At 38.9% G+C, this 19,700-nt stretch overlaps 1 protein-coding gene across 11 annotated transcripts in view; it reads left to right on the top strand.

Annotated features, from left to right (window-relative positions):
- RBMS3 (RNA binding motif single stranded interacting protein 3) overlaps nt 1–19,700 on the top strand; it is a 700,779-nt gene that overhangs the window by 106,065 nt on the left and 575,014 nt on the right. The window lies entirely within an intron of this gene.

Genomic DNA, 19,700 nt, shown 5'->3' on the forward strand with positions numbered 1-19,700 from the left:
GTGTGCCCTCCCTCCCCCTAATATTTTTCCACTACTTAAAACAACTAAGTTATAAAGTAGTTACAATAGATAAAATATTTGGGGAGACTTGTTATAAACTCAAACCAAAGAGGGGAAAAAAACTGTTTAGTAATGGTCAGGAAGCAATATTATTGTAAATTATTTCTCATAAAAAATTGAATGTTATTCAATGTTTCTCTTTTATCAAAACCAACCCTTTTTGACTATAGACAAGCACATGACTTCTTTTAAATGAAAGACAGTGTATTTCAACTAAAACAAATCCCTCTTTCAAAACTTGCTTGTTCAGTACTGATCATATAAACATTGCTTTCCCCCCAGTCTTTACGTTTGCTCCTTCCCAATGTCTTTCTACTTCTGCTGCTGCTTTAAAACATTCAGCCTACTGGATTTCTGTTCTTATGCACATGTATATACTAAGAGGGAAAACTTCCAATAATTTGAGTCTTGGTCTTGAAAACTAAAGTGAGAGAAACAATGAATTTCATTTGTGTTCAAACTGGGATGGGAAAGAAAGCAGCTAAATGCTTAATGTAGTGAGTTACCTATTTCACCATCCTTACAATCTTTTCTTAATATTTGTTTTCTCTGGGTTCTATAAGAGTCTTATCCTGCTCTGTATACGTGTTCTATCTGCTTGCTGAGACTTCTGTGTACTTTATTTCTCTCCCCTTTTTAAGCATTGAATTTTTACATTTGGTTGGGGGAGGTTGTTAATTCCTTTTACTGCTCGTTCCCTACTCCATACTAGGGGATCACAAAGTGAGCAGGGAAAAATGCATGGAGTTCCACTAGTATGCACAAGACAGAAATGGCAATGACTGTTCCCCTCTTTCTGCATGTTTGCAGTTGCTCGTTAAGGTTAATGGGAGACACATTCCTAAGTCAGGAGGAGATCATCCTAACAAATCATAAGAAATGCACTTTATGCTCTACACACTTGATTTCCTTTTTGAGGAGGGAGGGGAAAGATAAGTACATAATGAAGATTGCTTGTAGCATTACAACCCTGTCAAATCCCTAGTAGAGTTGAGGGATTAACTACCAGGAATGTTCTTTGAAAGTATGTCTAGACCATCCAGCATCTGCAGAAAAAAAAAAAATGGTTGTACTGCATTAAAGCATGCCTGTGGTAATTTTCCTCCACCTGTGTTGTACCCCACATGTTTTAATCTTGCCTTCCTTTGTCATTTGCACTCTAATCTTTTCTTTTTCATCCTTGTTTATTGTAAGCTTTTGTCCTCTGTGTTTTGGGTTTAATAAGCTTATAAACTTGCCTCACGGATATTACAAATACTAGTACCAACTGTGAGGATGTGTAGCCATGCAGTGGTTCAGTTTGGGAGACCTGAATACTGCTGTGCACTCTCATGAGCTGAAAGTGGCAAAATATTTGTATTGGATCAGAGATTTGTATTCAGCCTTGCAACTTGTCAGCATCTATATATAGTTTATTTTAACATTTTTTGAAGATGGCTTTCCAAGAAAGAAGAAGATCAAAGTTCAAATTCATATTGTCTGCATTTTCTTCAGCCTCATGCAGTGAACCCAGTGAAGGCTTTTCCACATAGATCTTACAAGAATCTGCACAGAAACCTAATAGAGCTACATGGCTGAGGCCTTTGATACATCTAAAATGTTAAAAGCTAAACTGATTTCCTCTTTTCCCTCCCCCAAGTTTTCTTCTTTCATTTCCTCTGCCTGTGTGAAGTTTGAAGGTCCATTGGGTGAGAGATCTGAAGGGGTTCTACAGGTGGGGTCAACGAGTCACTGAAAATAACACATTTTTCACTGACTTATTTTGCTTTGTACTACCCAGACATGCTTATATTTTGTATTGGATAAGCTGAAGCATGTTTATCTACCTCAAATACGCTATCTGGGGAAGGTTTTTAATAAGTTCCTATTAACTCATCGCTCTCATGGGCATGTGGAATTTGTGTGCTCAGGTTTTTTGATGTGAAGCTGTTCAGAGATTTTTTTCCCCTGCCCCTTGAGCCTGGGAAAGTGTCTTGCTGCAGGGGAGGTATCTTTAAAACTTGATTAAGAGGTTCCTTCTGACTGCCCTGGGAAAGACACATTACCTGCTTCAAGCCATTTTTTTTTTCCAAGCTCTCTACTTTTTCAGTGTCAGAATAAGAAGCCAGTAGTCTAAAAGGTTGATTTTTTTCTTTTTTTTTTTTGAAGCCAAGGAATTAATCTATTTAATTAGAGGATTGGGGGTAGGCAATCAAGTCAAACCAGATCTCAGCTTCTGAAATGGCATCCAAGGAGCTATGTTGGACCTTAGTGGCTCCAGATGCATTAAACTTGCTTGAAGGATGGAATCAAGGAGTAGATACAAATGGATATTAATGAGCTAAAATTACCTTTCCTGGCTAGTGGCATCTCTTGATGTGTGAAGAAGTCTGCAGCAATTTTGTGAGAAACTCTGAAGTGAATTTAGTCCTTCTGTGGTACTCTGAAGACTATATGTGCTCACTGCTGATGAAAATAAAGGAGAAAGTAGAGCACTTTTTCAGGCATGATGATATGGCTGATTTCTAATGTGATGCTGCTTTTGCTGAGTGGGATGGCAGCCAAGGCAGAGTGCCTTATAGTGATGATGCATCTGTGTGGGATGGTCTCTCTCTTGCTAGGAGTTGTAGGTGCACAAGTAGGGTGGGATGCAAGGCACTCACTATTGCAGCTCTGTCTCGAGAAGCAGTTCTAACATCAACAAAGTATTCTACTGGTAATGACGTGAGAGCCAAGTGCTGGAACCTGCTGGGGTGGTATAGCTAATGTAGGTAATATGAAGCAACAACAACAACAAAAAAACAACTTAGAAAACAAGAAATGCAGTATTTCAGATGGCAGTTTAAGGTTGAGGCATTTGAAGAAAAAATAGATAAAGTTTCTTAAAAGAAAGAAGAAAGGCACAACAATCCCCATAACATGCTTATGTTCCTGATGTCGATGAGCAGCAAAAAGTGCATAGTACCTACCTAGATTTCACAAATCCACTTAATATGCAAGCATAAGACAGCAATACCTTCCTTCTGAATTAGTCTCTTCTTGCTTGTAGGCATAGGAGGGAGTTTGTCAAGACAGATCGTTCACTTGGTCCCTGCTGTTGTCTGGCACCTTCAGGACAATCTTGTAGTTCTCTTGCAAAAGGGCTGCTAGGTTTTGGAGATGCTTAGATTATCTTACTTTATAAAATTATATGGACACTTTTTTAGTGCTATGTGCTAAATGAGCCTGCAGAACAATTGGTGTGTCTTAAATGCCATTAAAAATAATATAGAACACTTCAGCATCTTTCCCCCACCCCATTCCTATTAGCAAGGCATTAGTTTGAGCTAATGGAGCAAAAATACAGAAAATGAAATGGTGTCCAATGGGCCAAGGGACAGGAGGATTCTCAGCTTCCACTTCGCTCTTCTGTCTGGCTTCTCCGCTGCTTTGCTACAGAATTATTACAGTCTTTCTGGTGTTGGCAACACAAGCCTCTTGCTTTCTTACAGATAGTTGAAGCCTTGTCCCTTGCTGAATTCAGCATAAGTACCTTAATTAAGGTCTGAATGTGTTTTTTCTTTAATATCCTGATCTTTAAACATAGAGATAAGTACTATATTTTTGTACCCAGAGGTTAGCAGTTTTCTTGGAAGACTTGGAACAGACAGGGGATGTTGATAACCATTCAATGTATGATCTAAATTTTAAATAGGCTAACTCTTAACACTGCATTTGGTAGTTTATTGTACAACTTCATGACTGAGATAACAGAAATCCCAATCAAGAAGGAGGAATATGAGGATTGATATTCTAGTTTATTGTGGTAACTGTTTCATTGAATTCCAGGTCAGAAATTTCAGTGCATATATAACTTTCATCTTGTTTACTCCTCATTACTGCCCCCCCCCTTTTACTGCCTCATTACTTCCCCCTCCCCCCCCCCCCCTTCTCTTTCCCTTCGCTTTGCCTTGTTTTTGGCTTTGTATTCTTCTTGCATATGTATTGGAGCACTAGTATCTTGATAATCATAGAATATCTGGAGTTGGAAGGGACCTGCAAGGATCATGAAGTCCAACTCCTGGCTCCATACAGGACCACCTGTATGGAGCATCAATCGAATCATGTCTGACAGCCTTGTCCAAGTGCTGCTTGAGCTCCAGCAGGCCCAGTGCTGCGGCCATTTCCCCGAGGAGCCTGTTCCAGTGCCTGGCCACTCTCTTGGTTAAAAAAAAAAAAAAAATCTTTTCCTAATCCAATCTGATAAGAAGACAATTATACATAGACATTAGTTCAGTAGTTTCTCTGTCAGTGCATGAAGCCAAAATGAACGTTATTCGTCAAAATGAATGTTTTTCAGTACAGGAGTAGTGTTCATTTAGTTTTGGGAAGCCATACCAAGCTGCTGGTAGCCATTGGAATGGTTAAAGCAGAAGCAGCAGCAGTAGCTGAGACTGTTGCAGCCTGTTTGTATGCAGAATAAAAGGGACCTGCAGGTGGAATTCATCATTTGTTAGAGCAGGGAGATGGGTGAGTTTCCTTTAGGGTATCTGGCATGTTACCTGAACACGAAAGGTGGCTCAGAAGATCCATTCCTGTGAAATGACTTTTCTTTTTTAACTAGTGGAAGATGCCTGATTTCAAATACTGTAAATATTCTTGTATTCAGCTGTTCTGATCTCCTTCTGTTTGCTTGTTTTCCTGTGGTGCCTCAAGTTTGACTTGAAAAAAAGTCCGTATTGAGAAAGTCACTGTCTCCCTGCTGACTCAGCAGTTTGCCTTTCTGCTGAGCATTGCAAACTGTGTCAGTAAACTTTAGGTTAAGTGCTTGTCCACTAGAAAACGTACTGAGAACACCAACACTTTTTCCCAGAAGCCACTGAACAGCTGTCAAATAGCAATGATGTTTCTTCACTACTGACCTAGGTTTGAGCTGCTCCGGTCTGTTCATCTTAACAGGAATGACTTGGTCCAACTACTAGGGTTAAACCTTATTATAAAGGTCAGATGAGATCTGGCAAACTTCCAGAAACAGACCAGACAACCCAAGCCACAGAAATATGTTGCTGCCTCCTGGCACTTGGCATGTAACCAAAAAACCGTAGCAAAATTCAGTGGGCTTAATCAGAGTTAATGAGGGAAATTTGTCAGTTTTGCTATAAATTGTGAGTATAAAAATCCCTAAAGCCCTCCTTTTTGTAATACATCTTTTCATACCGAAAGATACCTCAATGCCACACTTTATAATAGTCTTACAGCAACTGAGGCCAGTTCTTACAGCACTTTGACTCCTAGTTATGTTTTTTTTTTTTTAATCACAGTTGGGTAAGCATGTGGAATAAAATCAAGTGGAATGAAAAAAGTGAATTCCTGTTAAGGGTTTTTTTAACTTGCTGTCAGACAGACCTGCTGAATGTCAACAAGCCTCAGTTAGACTTAACCTTTGATTCATTAAACCTAAGTATGAAGTGGAGGCAGTGCCTTGCAGAAGTAAGGTTAGCTAGTGAAAGCCTTGTTGCAAGGCATGATATATAAAAGAATTAATACTGTTCTAAGTTCACCAGAGGACTGAAAAAAATCAAATGTCTGTGGTCAGTACTGCAAGTTTACTCTTGTTGTTACATGCCTAGTATATGCAATGTTATGTACATTACAAATTTGTGGTATTTTGTCTGTAATTAATGTTTTGTATAATTTGTATGCATATAAATATATATTTTGTAATTAATAAATATGTATATGGACATATACATAAATATAAAACCCTAATTAAACATGAGATTTAGGCATTAATTCATGTTACACAACACCTACATGAATCTAGTATTATAATCCTAGTCTGGCAAGTACATGTTTTGCAGAAGTTATGGAGATCTAAATCTTGGTAAAATAATTGTTAAAATTTTCAAGACCTTTTTATCTAATGTTTCATTTGTATTGTTACTTTTTTTAAAACCAGATGCCTCTGTGTATAATTGGTCTGTTTACTTAATTCATCCACCTCAACCACTTCCTGTATGTGCGCTATATCAGCAATGACGCAATGATTCAAAGTTTAGAAATCTCTTCAAATTATAATGTTTAAACCTTAAATTTGAAGTCTAATCCTTATGGAAACATAAGGACTCCAAGATGCAGTATTGTAACTTTTTTCTCCTCTTCAATTGTGAGAATAAAATATATTGGTTTCCTTCTCATTGTTAGTCAGTGTTGGAGATACCATTGGTATATAATTGCACTTTCAAGCTGAGGTTCAGAAGATTCCATTTAACTTGGTTAATCTTAAGGAAAGTGTTTTTTTAATGTTTTAAAACAGCTGTCATAATAGTTTTTTATTTCTATACCATCTAACCTTTTCTACTTATTTTTTATGTACTTATTTTTTGACAAACACGAAGTGAGTGGGCTATGCAAAATGTGTGCTCAGTTTGTTCAAGTTTGCAAAGAGAACTTTGTCCTAGGGGTGAGGGAAAGTAACAGCATTTATGATGACTTCTATATACACAAAAAGTTTCCAAAAAGTGTCTGTCAGCTACACTTTGTAATTCAGCTATTTTCTTTACTGGGAGAATTTTATAAGATTTAAAAAGACTGAAACAGAAGGGTTCTGCAGAAACCTCATTTAAAATTAATAAAGTCAAAATTTTTCACTTTTTGTGTCACATTCTGTATAGTCCCTGAAAGCTGCCCTGCCTCTTTTGGGAACCCCACTTCAAAACTGCAGATTGTATTTGATAACACCCTGAAATATTCTTTCTTATAACTTTTTAGTTTGTTTCTTAGCAAACGAAGCTTCTCAATATTCTCTTTCTGACTACTATTTACTGCTCCCCTATAGCTTGGCCTATTTGACCAATTTTTGTAGAGAGGAAAGAGTGCAAGTTTCTTGAACCTTACAGTTCACACGGAAAATCCAACTCTGGAAGAGCCTGGTAGAAGAGAGGCTAGTAATGCTGCTCCAAGGGAAGGCATGAGATCACCCCATGCTAGACACCAGGCAATTCATGGGGGACAATGATGTTACGGATTTCCTAACATTGAGACAAAAAGTCTTGGTGGCTGGTGTCTGTGTTCTTTCAAGAATGAGGCTAAGCTTTTTTTTCCTGTGCAGATTTTCTGGTTAAGGGATGAGCTCATACCAGGGCTTAAGGAATAATTCAATTCAAGTCAATCATCTGCAAGAGACATGTACGTTCACCATCAGGCTTCATTAGTTTTGTTGTTTACACGGCTACACTGGTGAATTAGAACAAAATTCTTTATTGGACTGGTTGAATTCAGAACTAAAATTGAGGTGTTTTTTTTTTAAGGAAACTTTCCTTGCTGTACCTTGCAACATTATTCCTGAATTTTCTTTAAGTTCAGACTTGGTCAGGTAAACTACAAACAATGTTGGTTGAAGTGGCACATAATCTCACAGTGGGATCTCTCTATTACTCTGTCTGTGGTATCCCCAGTGTGTACATGCTGACTAATAGCAAAGAGTGACAAATAATTTTACAGACTAACCCTTCTTCTCATGTTCTACTAAATGTCTTGTTTGATATCTTGTAATGTAGGCTTCTTGGTTTTGACTTTGCTATGAGAGTTTAAAAGAAAAAGAAGCTGCCGGTGGATGATTTAACAATTGTTAGTAATTCATTGTGATTTTTCCTACTTGAAATTTAATAGTTGTTGGAGAGAGCAGTTCATAAAGATTTTTTTTAAATGCTGCTTGCTGGTTAATACAATCAATTTGATGCAAATGATAATTAGCATGACAAGTTGCAGCCTACATGTGTTCACCCCCTTGCAGTGTTCCAACGTTTTTAAAGATTGGAAGATAGGTGGGAGCAAAAGAGTTTAAGTTATTTTTAGGTGACTTTTGCCCGTCTGTCCTATTATTTAGAAGTAACAGATGGACTCTGCTCTTTGTGCCTCTCATCCTTCATGCTCCTGAAGCCTTAAACCTGGAAAGGAAATGCAACCAAGAGACCACCGCTGGATCTACCATCAGCTGCTCTAACAAAAGGGTTGATCGCCTTCCAGAGCAAACACTAGCAGAGGAGTATGGCTTAACCTTCAGAGGAGAAACAGCTGTCCTTGAGCTGTGTCCAAGGGCAGGTCTAGTCTCAGTTTGCAAGGATGGTTAGGGAAGACTGTCAGATCTGGTGGCACACCAGGGCTGGTGGCACAGAGCTGTTTGTCTGCATTTGCTAAATGAGCTCCTGACAAAATGCTCTCTCAAACCTTTCACCTTTGCTATCTTTCACATGAAGGAGAACAAAGATGGCTGATGGATTGTTTTAATGACCTAAATGATGATCGTTCTGTTTGATAATTAACCGTGCAAATCTGAAAGAAACAATTAGTGGGTCAACAAAAACAGATCTGCAGGCTACATTTTGGGGAAATCTAATTTGGCTATAAAGATAGGTTATGCTTTGTAATGAGAAACGGCAAGGCGTTTTGCTGCAACTGTCATGGCAACTTTAGAGCTTCTTTATATAGTCTAATTTAAAATGTATTTACCCTGTAGCAGTGAAATTGCAGTCTATGTATGAATCATAAAAACTGGCGATGGAAAATACCTCTTGAGCATATGGTCCAGTTCCTCAACAGATACAATTCAGGTTAACTCTGTCAACAAAGAGATTCTCTCTTCAATATTGGTCTGTTTGACCTGGGTTGTTTTCTGAATGTGGACTTTTTCTACAGGCTCTTTGTTTTTTGGAGTTGATCTTGGTTAAGAATCTTTCTGTATTAGAGATCTCAGTATTTCAGTTTTACCTCAGCAGTTTGTGAGTTCTGCTGTCCCCTGGATGGCTCTACATGTGCTCAAATAGCCACTGAACAGTGGTAAAATTCAGTTGCATCAGGATGCAGGTCCTGATGTTTTAGCCTATAGATTATTTGCCTACTGAGCAAGATCTTGATTATACGAGTTCTTCTCTTTTGTTCAGTTATGGTATGTTGATATTTGAAATCAAAATATACTTCTAACTTTGAGTCTACTCTTTTTTCCATTTTTTTTGTTAACAGTGGAAGAGTTAGTGAATGTGGTGTTGGAAACACAATGGGACTTTGATGTGGGCGATTGCATTTAGCATGAGGTTCAAGGTGATACTTCTCCCAGCATATCTAGAGACCTCATGCCATCCTGATGATCAGCTTTTTAGATCTAGAGAGATTTTTTTCAGGAATCTTGATACGTTCCTAGCAGAAGCTAGTTCAGTTTCCCCAAAATCACTAAAGCTTGCATTACACTAATCCTATCAGTAGTCTTGTATCCTACTGAAGAATTGTTCTTAAGAGCATGATGATCACCTTTAGTACCCCACAGTTCTGCTGCTGTCTGGGAGCATGTTGTAAACACTGACTATGAAGTGGGCTATCAGTTTTGACTGGTATTATTTTAATAAGCACCAATACTTTGTACGTTTGGGAAGAAAGGATTGTTTAAAAAGCCAAGGGCCTGCAAATAACTTGTAGTAATACCGGGCCAGAACCCTAAGTCTGCTCTAAATGAAATATTCAGCTCTTCTAAGAAAGAAGATGAAATGGGGATAATGTAGGCAAAGGACTGGATAATGCAATTCTGTATAAGCTTTGCTTAGACTTGTTGTAAATCCACTGTGTTTCTTTTTTCAGCTATAGGGGATGTGAAGGATGATTATTAATGTGGCAGGGAAAAATTTGTATGGGAGTACAAATTTGAATTAAGTCTTCAAAAATGAAGGAAAAATGCAAAACAAGCTATTGAAAAGGCTGAAGTAGTGAATCTAGAAATCCTGTAGGCTCCAATGGAAACAGTGTTGTGATCAACAATGTAAGAAAGACTTCACTCTAACAAAATTCAGTCTTGGTGTTTTCTTTGCTAGTAAGTGTGAAAGGCACTCAAATGGGAAAGCACCTGAACTGCAATGAATGTGTCACTGCAATGACAGTGTCTCAATGGTTAAGACTGATTTGAATTCTTTAGCATGCACAGGTTAAATGCAGATATTAACTGTACAGTTGCAAAATTAAGAAGGGAAAGCTATAATATCATGGAGGTGGCTAACCTACCCATCCAAAGCTTGTGGAAGAAAAATGATAATCTGGCAAAGTATGGTAATGTGTCTGTTCTGATTTAAGGCACACAATTTGTTTTTGTTCTTTGTTTGTGAACAGCAAAAATAGTAAGCAGCATTATGCAGTGTGCCTCCATAGCTGTGGCTGACTGTAAGGAGTGCGGGAAAAAATGCCATTAATCCTTCCAGTGACTTTTAGATGGGTCTCCAAAGACTAGACAAAACTCTAAGCCACTTTGAACAACTGAGCTCTGTCTCCTGCAGTACAGTGCTTGCTTATCCTGCTAGAGATCAGGCTCTGCTTGTATCCATCTAATAGGAATATATTGAATCTTGCATGGAGCGAGAGAGGACTTTGATCAATATTGCACGCACTTTATTTGAGGACCTACAGCAGAGGCCCTACACTTAGAAAAACAATTGAAGTAGGTCTTGGGAACACTTGACAGAATACATAAACAGATGATGTTATGGTCTCAGTGGAAATCTAGTTGTATTGAACTGAAAATAGACCATACAAGGAGAAAATTGAAGAATACTTAGTCCTTGTAGTAGGACACTATGCAATAGGCCGGCAAGCTTTGTTTGGATTCCTTTGGAAAATAAAACTACAACAAAATTATCTCCCTTAAAGGATATAGTACACCTCTGCATGCTACCCAAACTTCTGAAGGAGGAGTTTGTCTAACAAGTGAAGCATACTGTGGGTATTTGATAATGAAAATTACAAGTATGAATTGACCAGAGTAGGAAATCGCAGGAGTTATTCATGAGATCTCGTGCTTCTTTAGGACTGGGGAAATGCAAATCCTAGGGTTAGTTCGCCATTTGGCAAAACAAATACATTAATTCTGAGCTGCAATCACATGTGTTCCTTGTCCTGTGTGACAGGACGATGCTGGTATCTAGCTGCTGCATATCAACAAAGTGTGTGGATTGTGAAGCATTATCTGAGCTGGCTTGTCATCTCATGTTTGTTTGTATGTTTTTCTCCATGTTGATTTTTATCTAGGAATGTTGTGCCAAAACACCTAATTTTCCAAAATTAATTTTCCAACATAAGTGAAAATAGTGTTTGCTATTTAGGCCAGCATAAACAACCAGCTCAGATCGAAAGGCTTTCCATGCCCTTTGGCTACTTGCGTTCAGTTCTAGTACCCAGGCCCAAGTCTTTTATCACAGTACAATAGCCTGGCATCCTTTGTTTAGTTATTCAAATAACTAAATTGCATTCTGAAGTACATACTTATTTTATCTTAAGTTTTACTCTTTTTGAAGTCTGGAGTCTCCTCCTAACTTCTTGATCTTGTTTCTTCTGTGATATTATTTCCCAGAAGGTAGGATCTGAGAAGTTCTATAGTCACTAAGCAAGAGTGGCAGCTTTTGCTGCACAAACATGAATAAGAAATCCTGCCTGTAATGGTGCAAAGCATCTGAAAGAGCTGCACTAAGAAGCATGAGAAATAAAAAGCCATGTGTTTTGACTGGTATGGGAAGTTTGAACTGGAGCCTTCTCATGCCACAGCCAGGTTGTTACTTCTGTGCTAGAACTGCTTCAGTTCCTCATGTTTAAGGTTGCAGTTTTTTGGTCAATCTTCGGGGAGAAAGAAGTAAGTCTAAATAAAAGCTATCTTTTTCAAGTCCTTTAAGTACTTGCCTATAGAGTAAAGCATCTGCAGAACTAACTTGGACTCTTTCGCTGTTTTTCCCATATTGTCCTTAATATGATCTTTCTTCAGAACCACTCCAGTTTGGCTTCTGAATACCAGCAGTATCGGCGGGGCTTAAGAGCCACAGATAAACTCAGCCATAAAACTACCGAACTTCCAACTTGGGCTTATACTTTGTCGCTTACCTTGGAGATGTTGAATACGAAGCCATTCTACTAAAGATGTAGTAGCACTTGCAATCAGCAAGGAAAAAATGTTTAAAAAAATCTTTTGTAGTCTAGAACTGACATAAGGGCATCTCTTGAGGGAAAGTGAGCACCTACCTGAGCTCCATCAAGGCATTGGTAGACTCCTAGCTAAAAGTGGTATGGGTCCTGCAATGTACTTGGGTTTCAACATTAGAACTGGCTGGAATCCTTCACTGAAGGTGCCTAAAATAAATCAGAAAACTCACTAAATCCTCATAAGTCAAACTGAAAGGTCCTTTTATGGATTAAAATTAAGCTGGAAAATGTACAAAAATATTGTGTTTTTCCACAGTAGTTCTAACAAATCAAAAATGCATAGTAGGCTCAATGGAACTGAGAAAAGTTGAAGTGGGTCTCAGTTATGGAGAAACATTGAGAAGTGCACGGGGGAGTGAGATGAAGAGGAAATATGCCAGGTTATGTACATAAAAGTCCTAATCTTTTTCCTGCTCAAGAGTGTCAGTGGAATTATGACATGCAGTCCTCTGAAAATAGAAAGTAACAGTGTATTAGGGTTAAGGGGGAAGGACTGGAGAACAAAACTGCTGATGTCACTGTCATTGCATAAAACCAGGGTCTGCTGGCTTCTTGAAAACTGCTTGCAATCTTTTTCTATTCTTACTACTTTACTCCATCTCTACAGGATAAAATGGAATTATAGGAAGCTATAAAATTTGATCAGGAGTAGGGAACACTTCTACCTCAGCAAAGATCAAGTATATTAGGCTGCTTTAGTTGGAGAAAAATGTAACATGAAAGAAGGTTAGCAGGAGTGTACAGAATCAGGAAGTTGGGGGGGGGGTGGAACTAGTAGAGAATCCATCTCCTCCACTGTTTCTTAGGAGCCTGGAAGGTAGTGAGCAAAAGAGAGATTGTTCTGGTGAAATGAGTAAAGGACGCGGAGGGGGCTTACTGCTGCGCAGCATTGTGGATGCAGAGAGTGTGGATAAGTTCAACATGCTTAAAGCTTTAACAAAAAAAAAAACCTACTGATATTCAACACAATGATGTGTATCTAACTCTTGGCTCTGAAATCTGAGCATTCAGAGAGGTCAGAATTTAGGATTATCTGCTCTGGAGAAGTACCACTCCAGGCTTCTGCTCTTCCTTGTACCTTTTCATGAAGCAGCAGCTACTCTTCTTCTTGGGAGGAGGATAGGGCCCACTTGGACCTAAACTCTGAATTGTTGCCATTCTTTTGTCACTTAAATTCATGTTGTGTCCCAAAAGTGAAGGTTATGTTAAATCATAGAGAATAGCTTTCACATTTAGGGCCGACCAGTTCTTCCAGCACCTGCTGCAGTGTGACAATAATCCATCACCACAGTATAGTGTTCTTGTGTTAATACAGCAAGAAGAGAAGTAAGTGTTGCACAAAGCAAGTCACAAGCAGCTTAAGGCTTTCTACGTCAAAGCCATTAATTCCCACAATGTTTTTGAAGGACAAGTGAGATAAAGTCAGGAATCAGAAGGTTCTGGAGACGTTTAGGGTTGGCTTGCTAAGACGTGGTTGAGAGGTGGGATGCTGCTTAGCTTCTTTCCCCTTTCATTGCAATCTGGTGCCTCCAGAGATGCGCTGAACAGGCTTGAGAGGAGGAGGAAACACCACAAACTCTGCAGAGAGCTTTTCCTTGCTTCTCTGTCCTGAAACTTGTTGTGGTTTATCACTCATTAAAAATAAATAAATAAAAAGGTAACTGTAAGCTACATTATATGATATAGGAGAGCCAGCACTCCTGTGTTTGTCAGAGCCGACAGCTGCATTTGCAGCTAGCTCCTGAGGGAGGTCATCCCAGCCTCTGCCACAAGGAGGCAGAAGCACTAAATCATAAACTACTTCTAAACCTGCTCTTTGGTACATATTTCAGCTTATTAAAACCACGCTTTGGAGGATCTATAGCTTCTTTCTAACGTATATAGATGATTGCATAGGAAAAATTTGCAGGGGAGAATCCAAAGCATCAAACAAGTTCTTGTGTGTGGGGTTTTACTTGATGTTTTCTCAGGTTGTAAAAAAAAGTTATAAAAACATCTTAGCGACAAGTAAAATTCTCTGCCACCACCCCTGCCAGCAGTTATCTAACCGTTTCCCACCCATTGCATTTTATAGTTATCAGTTTTGCTTATTTCCCGTTGTAAAGGGAACTCTGAAGTCCAGACCTGTGACAGTGACACATTAACATTGCAGTAATTGTATTTTCAAACATGCTTGGCTTCCTGTTCAGCTAATATGTTGCTTACTCAGCTGCTTGTGGTAATTTAGAAACGCAGCATGGCATATTCTTGTTTCTGGACTACCTTCTTTGTAAGGATGTGGTCTGATTGCATTGTAATAATTCTCCCAGAGAAAAGCTATAGAGGATTCTAAAAAGCATGAGCAGTTTAATTGAGTCTGATCCCTACATAGTGCTACTGAATGTGAATGAAATCCCACTTGCGTCCCAGTGAACAGAGCATTGAAAGCTTGATGGTGGTTTATTGTATATGCTTTTTATATTCCATAATGCGTGTAAAGAAATGGAGAAGGGGAGGCAAAATTGAAAGGGAAAAATGGCATTTTGTCTGTAATTCAGCCTGCTTTGCTTAAGTATCAAAGTACATGTGGCAGAAAAGTCACTTAGTTGTCCGAAACAACTGTGGCTCAGTACATACCTGGGCATAATGGAATTTGTTTAAGGACATGGTATCATCTGTAATGTCAGGTGTCCTAGCTGTTACCATCTGTGCCAGACTGTATCTAGCTGGCTGTAAATACAGACCCTCTGCTATGTGCTTTATAACCCTGATCTCTGTTAGTGTGAGTTAGTTCACGTGTTGAAATTGTCTTGGAGGAGAAGTCTTCCTGACTAGAAATAATGTGTAAGGAAAACATCTGCCCATAAGGGGATGTTGTGGTCTATTGTTTGAAGATGTATTACAGGTTAAAATTACAGATTATGACACTTCAAAGACGCTTGCTGATGCTCAAGCAACAATCAGACATGCAGTCATAATGTTTCTGTGGTTTAGTGTCTTAAAACTAAGAGAAGGAAAAAAAAAAGACAGCAGATTGGCATTTTGGTAAAACACAGCGAATTGCTTCACTGTCATACAGAATGCTACCGCAAATGCATATTGCTGAGAGCAGGCTGGCTTGCCCCAGTTCTGCTACAGTGTGCAAGACTGGGGCTGGTAACCTTCGTGTGCTAACAGCACTGCCTTTGTATTTGTACAAGTGGCACATCGAGGGCACATCTTCACACAGCCCAAGGCTTGAATTTGGGATCACATCATCTAGCTCCTGCTGTAATTAATTAATTAATTGTCCGTCTTCATGTGTTAATATCCAGTGAGACTGTGTGCAAGGTAGTTGGGTAAATAAAGCATCAGTGCGTTTGCATGTTGTTAGGTAGTATATGCATCAAAGAGTGGCTCTACACACTTAAGTGGAGAGATCAATTTTTTTTTGAGCTTTAGGGAAGTTGTGGACTGAAAATAATCATATGTTTCTACAATAAAGTCCAGTTTCTGACCTAACATTATTTTCCTCTTTTCACCTTATCAGATCAAATGCAGCTCTTGTTTATTTTATTCAATGTTAAATGCTAAAAGGGAGATAGCCAAAGCAGTTTAACATCCAGGCTCTCTCCTTTGCTTTACGCTTCCTCATGCTTTTATCAAGTGCTTCCAGGAAAAAATAATCTCAGTGCTATGCGTTGTTCTGCCACAGGCCTTGCATATTGGTAAACTTGTCTCCTCTAATGTATCTGTCAAAAACAATATAAAAAATGTAGGATGAATCCTCTATATACACAAACTGCTTAATGTCCTGTTACAACTAAGATCTATGTTGTTCTATTTATGTAAACTTGATATTTACCTTTTTTTTTGTAATCGCTTAAACTTTTTGGCAATTCACCTTTCTCCTGCTGTATTTAGGAGGGTTGTTCTTGCACATCTTAGAGCTGCACAAACTGTTGTGCATGTTTGGCAGATGGCAGAGGACATGTGTTGCTGTCACACAGGAGCTGCCGAAAACACTGCAGCACCAGAAGAAATGAGTGCTATCAAGCTTCTTCCATTAAGAATGGCTTGCCACCCGTTTTCCTTCTTGTCTTGAATAGCCATAACAACTTTAACTGCCTATTCAGTTTTGTCATTTGACTGACTTCTGTGTTATGGAAATGATGTGTGATATGCCTGACTTCCGATTTCCAGGTAAATCACACACAGACAAGGGAGCCCAGTTTACTCTAATGATACCTCATCCTTTCAGATATCATGGCTGAGCAAATGGTCTATTGCCTTGATTACAGTGGTCACTGAGGTAATGTCTGACATGTTTTTTTTAGTTCCCAGTTGTCTAGATAATAGCCTGTGATAATGATGTTATTGCGTGCTTTTTGTAGTGAAACGGGTGATTCCTACTTTGCCTGAAATTCTGCCGCATGTCACAGCATGGCTGGAGCCCATTGCTTAGTTTGCATATCCCAGCACATGCCACGATTCTGCAGCAGGGCTCAATGCTCGTGGCCATGTCTGGGGAACCCACTTATATCTTTAGGTCCTCCAGAGAAATGTTTCTATTTCAGAGCAACTCCTACGTTCTTTTGAGAAAGTATTTTTTCTTTTTTTTTAAGGACACAGACAAAGTGTTTTGTGTCAATGTGCGACGCTGAAGTATTTTTCAAATCACCTTGAGACTTAAAATGTTCTTGTGTGAAGTTTTTCTGCGGTGTCTGGTGATTACTGAGGTGGAATTGGTATAACTTTTGCCTTTATATTTGGGGGTGGGATCGGGTGGGTTTTGTTCAGCTGTTACCTTGAAGTGTTTTGAAGCTTGTTTGGTTTAAGAATTCCTTTTGGTTTGGATGCTGTTTTTCTCTTACGAGAGTGTCTTATATAAGTCAGCTGTATATCCCTTTATTTTTTTTTCCTTGTAATTCTGCTAGCGGTGGCTTTGCCTTAAAGTCCTCTCTGTCTGTTTGCTATACTTACTATGCACAACTTCCCACTCTTGATTAAGATTACAATAGTATGATGTGAGTTCAGCTATTGGTGAGGCCTCTTGTTTCCATTTAGGTGATTCTTAATTTCCTCGGAAGAAGTGACCCTGGTATGGAAGTTATGGATGCTGGCTGGTTCTGTTTCCTCACTCCCAAGAATTTCAGGACAGGGATAGCTTTTTATCACAGCTGTCAATGAGACTTAATGAGACACGACTGTTTCTGACTGCTAGAAGACTGCAGCACAATTTGCAAAGTTGAACACTTCAGAGGATGCTTTTACAGCTTATGAAGTTAAATAACCATTGAATTGACTTAATGTTTTTGGGGAAAGACGTGTGTTATAGTGCTTATATTTTTCAGATAACAGTAACTTTTGTGTGGATAGCAAGCATATGGTCCCATGGTGTGGTAGCTGTGCTCTCAATCAGATATTTATACTGTTCTGTGTTGTGTTTTATTTCCCTGGCTCTTTCTAGCAAAAAGGTGAAGATGTAATTCTGATCTCCCTTGCTGCCTCTGGAGCCATTTACTTGTGTTATCTATTTTGTGCCTGCTACACACAAACATGTCCTTGGTGTTGATAGTAGTCTGTGATTTAAAACCACTCTCATTCTTTTTAGTTTTGTCATATGCATAAAATATTTCATCTTCTGGGACTGCTTTCTTTCTTTCTGCTGTGTGTTTCCCATTGGTTTGCAAGGCAAGGTATAATTTTCTTGTCAGAGTTATTACATTTGATTCCATACACAAAGCCTTTCCTATGAACTTTGTCATGGCTTTTCTATATTGTACTTATTTGTTACATTTCTGTTTAATTTTTTTACCTTGTATTTTGTGCCAGCTCTGTATTTTTCATTCTTTTCATGCTTTTCCTGTTATACTTAATGAATTATCTGTATGTTTGCTTCCACAGCTTCCTGGGCTTCATTGTGAACTTGTTTGGTGACATTTCTCATCTATCTAATTCTTAGAGTTAATGTAGTCTCTAAGTTCTGTCTCTGCAACTATATATCCCTTGTCTTTATTGTTGGTCAGAAATTATTTTCCTGAGGTGTTCATTATGATAAGTTTTGATTGTGCTGTAGCTATGCAGGAGCCCTGAAGGCCAGAAGATGGTCTCCTCAGCTACTATGCATACAATCCTCCCCCCTACACTTACTATAGACAGTGTCCTTATCTCTTCCTTTTCTCTCAACCTTTGGCGTAAGTCATTCAGCTATACTTCCTTTTATTTGACCCTGGGTAAAGCTGTGTCTTCTAGTAATGTCCTATATTAGCATATCTGGGAGGTTGCCTCTTCAGGGTTCCCTCCTGCTGCTCCTGGAAACAGGTAGTTGTGTGTGGTCATGTTTTTTCTTCTTTTAACTTGGCCATCACTGTGTGGCTCTGGCAGATTTCTCACCTGGTATTTTGTTGTATGTTTCTCAAATTCACATGGATGCTTTCATTGCCTCTATTGCTTAGGAGCAGAGTGCAATTTATGGTGAGCATTTCAGTCTTGCACTAAATAAGGTTGGTTGCACTGCCTCCAGGAGTATTTCAGGAAAACCTTTAAGGCCCCTTCTGAGGGTCTTGAGGGGCACCCTTAGAAGGGCAAACTTTCCTCTTCTACTTCCTACTTACCATTTGGAGGTCATCTGTCCCATCATGACTTCAAATAAAGTAGGAGACCAGTGTGATGGTAGTTTTGGTGCTAGTGATAGCTCTGCTGCTTGATCAAGGTGAAGAGTGAGCAAGAGAAACTGTGCTCTAAAGCTTTGTGGGAATTTCCAATTCTTGAATCTTCCACAGAGGGAGGTGGGATCTCTAACGAGGACTCGATAATGTTTGTTTGTTTATTTATTTATTTTTTCCTCAGACATGTTCCTTTTGGCAAGTAGGACAAGACTAAGTTTAAAATGGAGGCCGGGAGATCAGAAGTCTTCTCAAGACCATGTGTTGGTTCTTCTCCCAGTCCTTTCTTGCTTTAGAGATGTTGAAATGAAGTCCCGAGTTTTGACACTCAGCAGCTTGCTTACTTTCTCAGTGTAAATGACGGGATATGATAAAACCTCCTAAACAAAGGGAGTCCTATATTTCTGGAGGCTCCTTTTGACAGGTTTGCAATATCCAGGTGGAATTATGGAAAGATTTGCCAACTCTTTCTCAGTGACAAATTACAGCTAGGGTTCCTGGTAACAAAGTCTCACAAGAGGAAACTTGAATGGATTGGAATCTTAAAAACAATTTCTCTGATTTTTCTTCTTTTTCTCCATTGCTCCACTAGTAGTAGACATGAAAGCTCCTGCTCGCCTTGATGTCCTCAGCAGGAAATTTACAAATTTACCAGTTGATAATGCCTCAGGATGCACAAGTTTTTTTTGTGCATATAAAACAAACAACAACAACAACAAAAAACCACACACAAACTCATGTATCTTCCTCATTTCTCAGTTACCTGTTAGACACCTGCTACTGCTTACCACGCAGAAGGGCCTGAAAACTCTTCTTGTCTCCTTTCATCTTTGCCTGCTACCAATAAGTCCTGCTTATGATAATGAGCAGAGGCTGAAATCAGGTGCACTTTGGAGACATGATTCTCCAGAATACTTGAGAAGGTAGAAGGCAGTGAGTGAAGTATTTTGTAAGGTTTCTCAGAATTATTGGCATTCCTCTTTGTTGTTTAAATGTACCAATAGTTTTGAAAAGCTCCTGTTATGGCTAAATGGGGCTACCCTTGTTGTC

The sequence above is a fragment of the Cygnus atratus genome, chromosome 2, assembly GCF_013377495.2.
Source record: "Cygnus atratus isolate AKBS03 ecotype Queensland, Australia chromosome 2, CAtr_DNAZoo_HiC_assembly, whole genome shotgun sequence".
Lineage (NCBI taxonomy): Eukaryota > Metazoa > Chordata > Aves > Anseriformes > Anatidae > Cygnus > Cygnus atratus.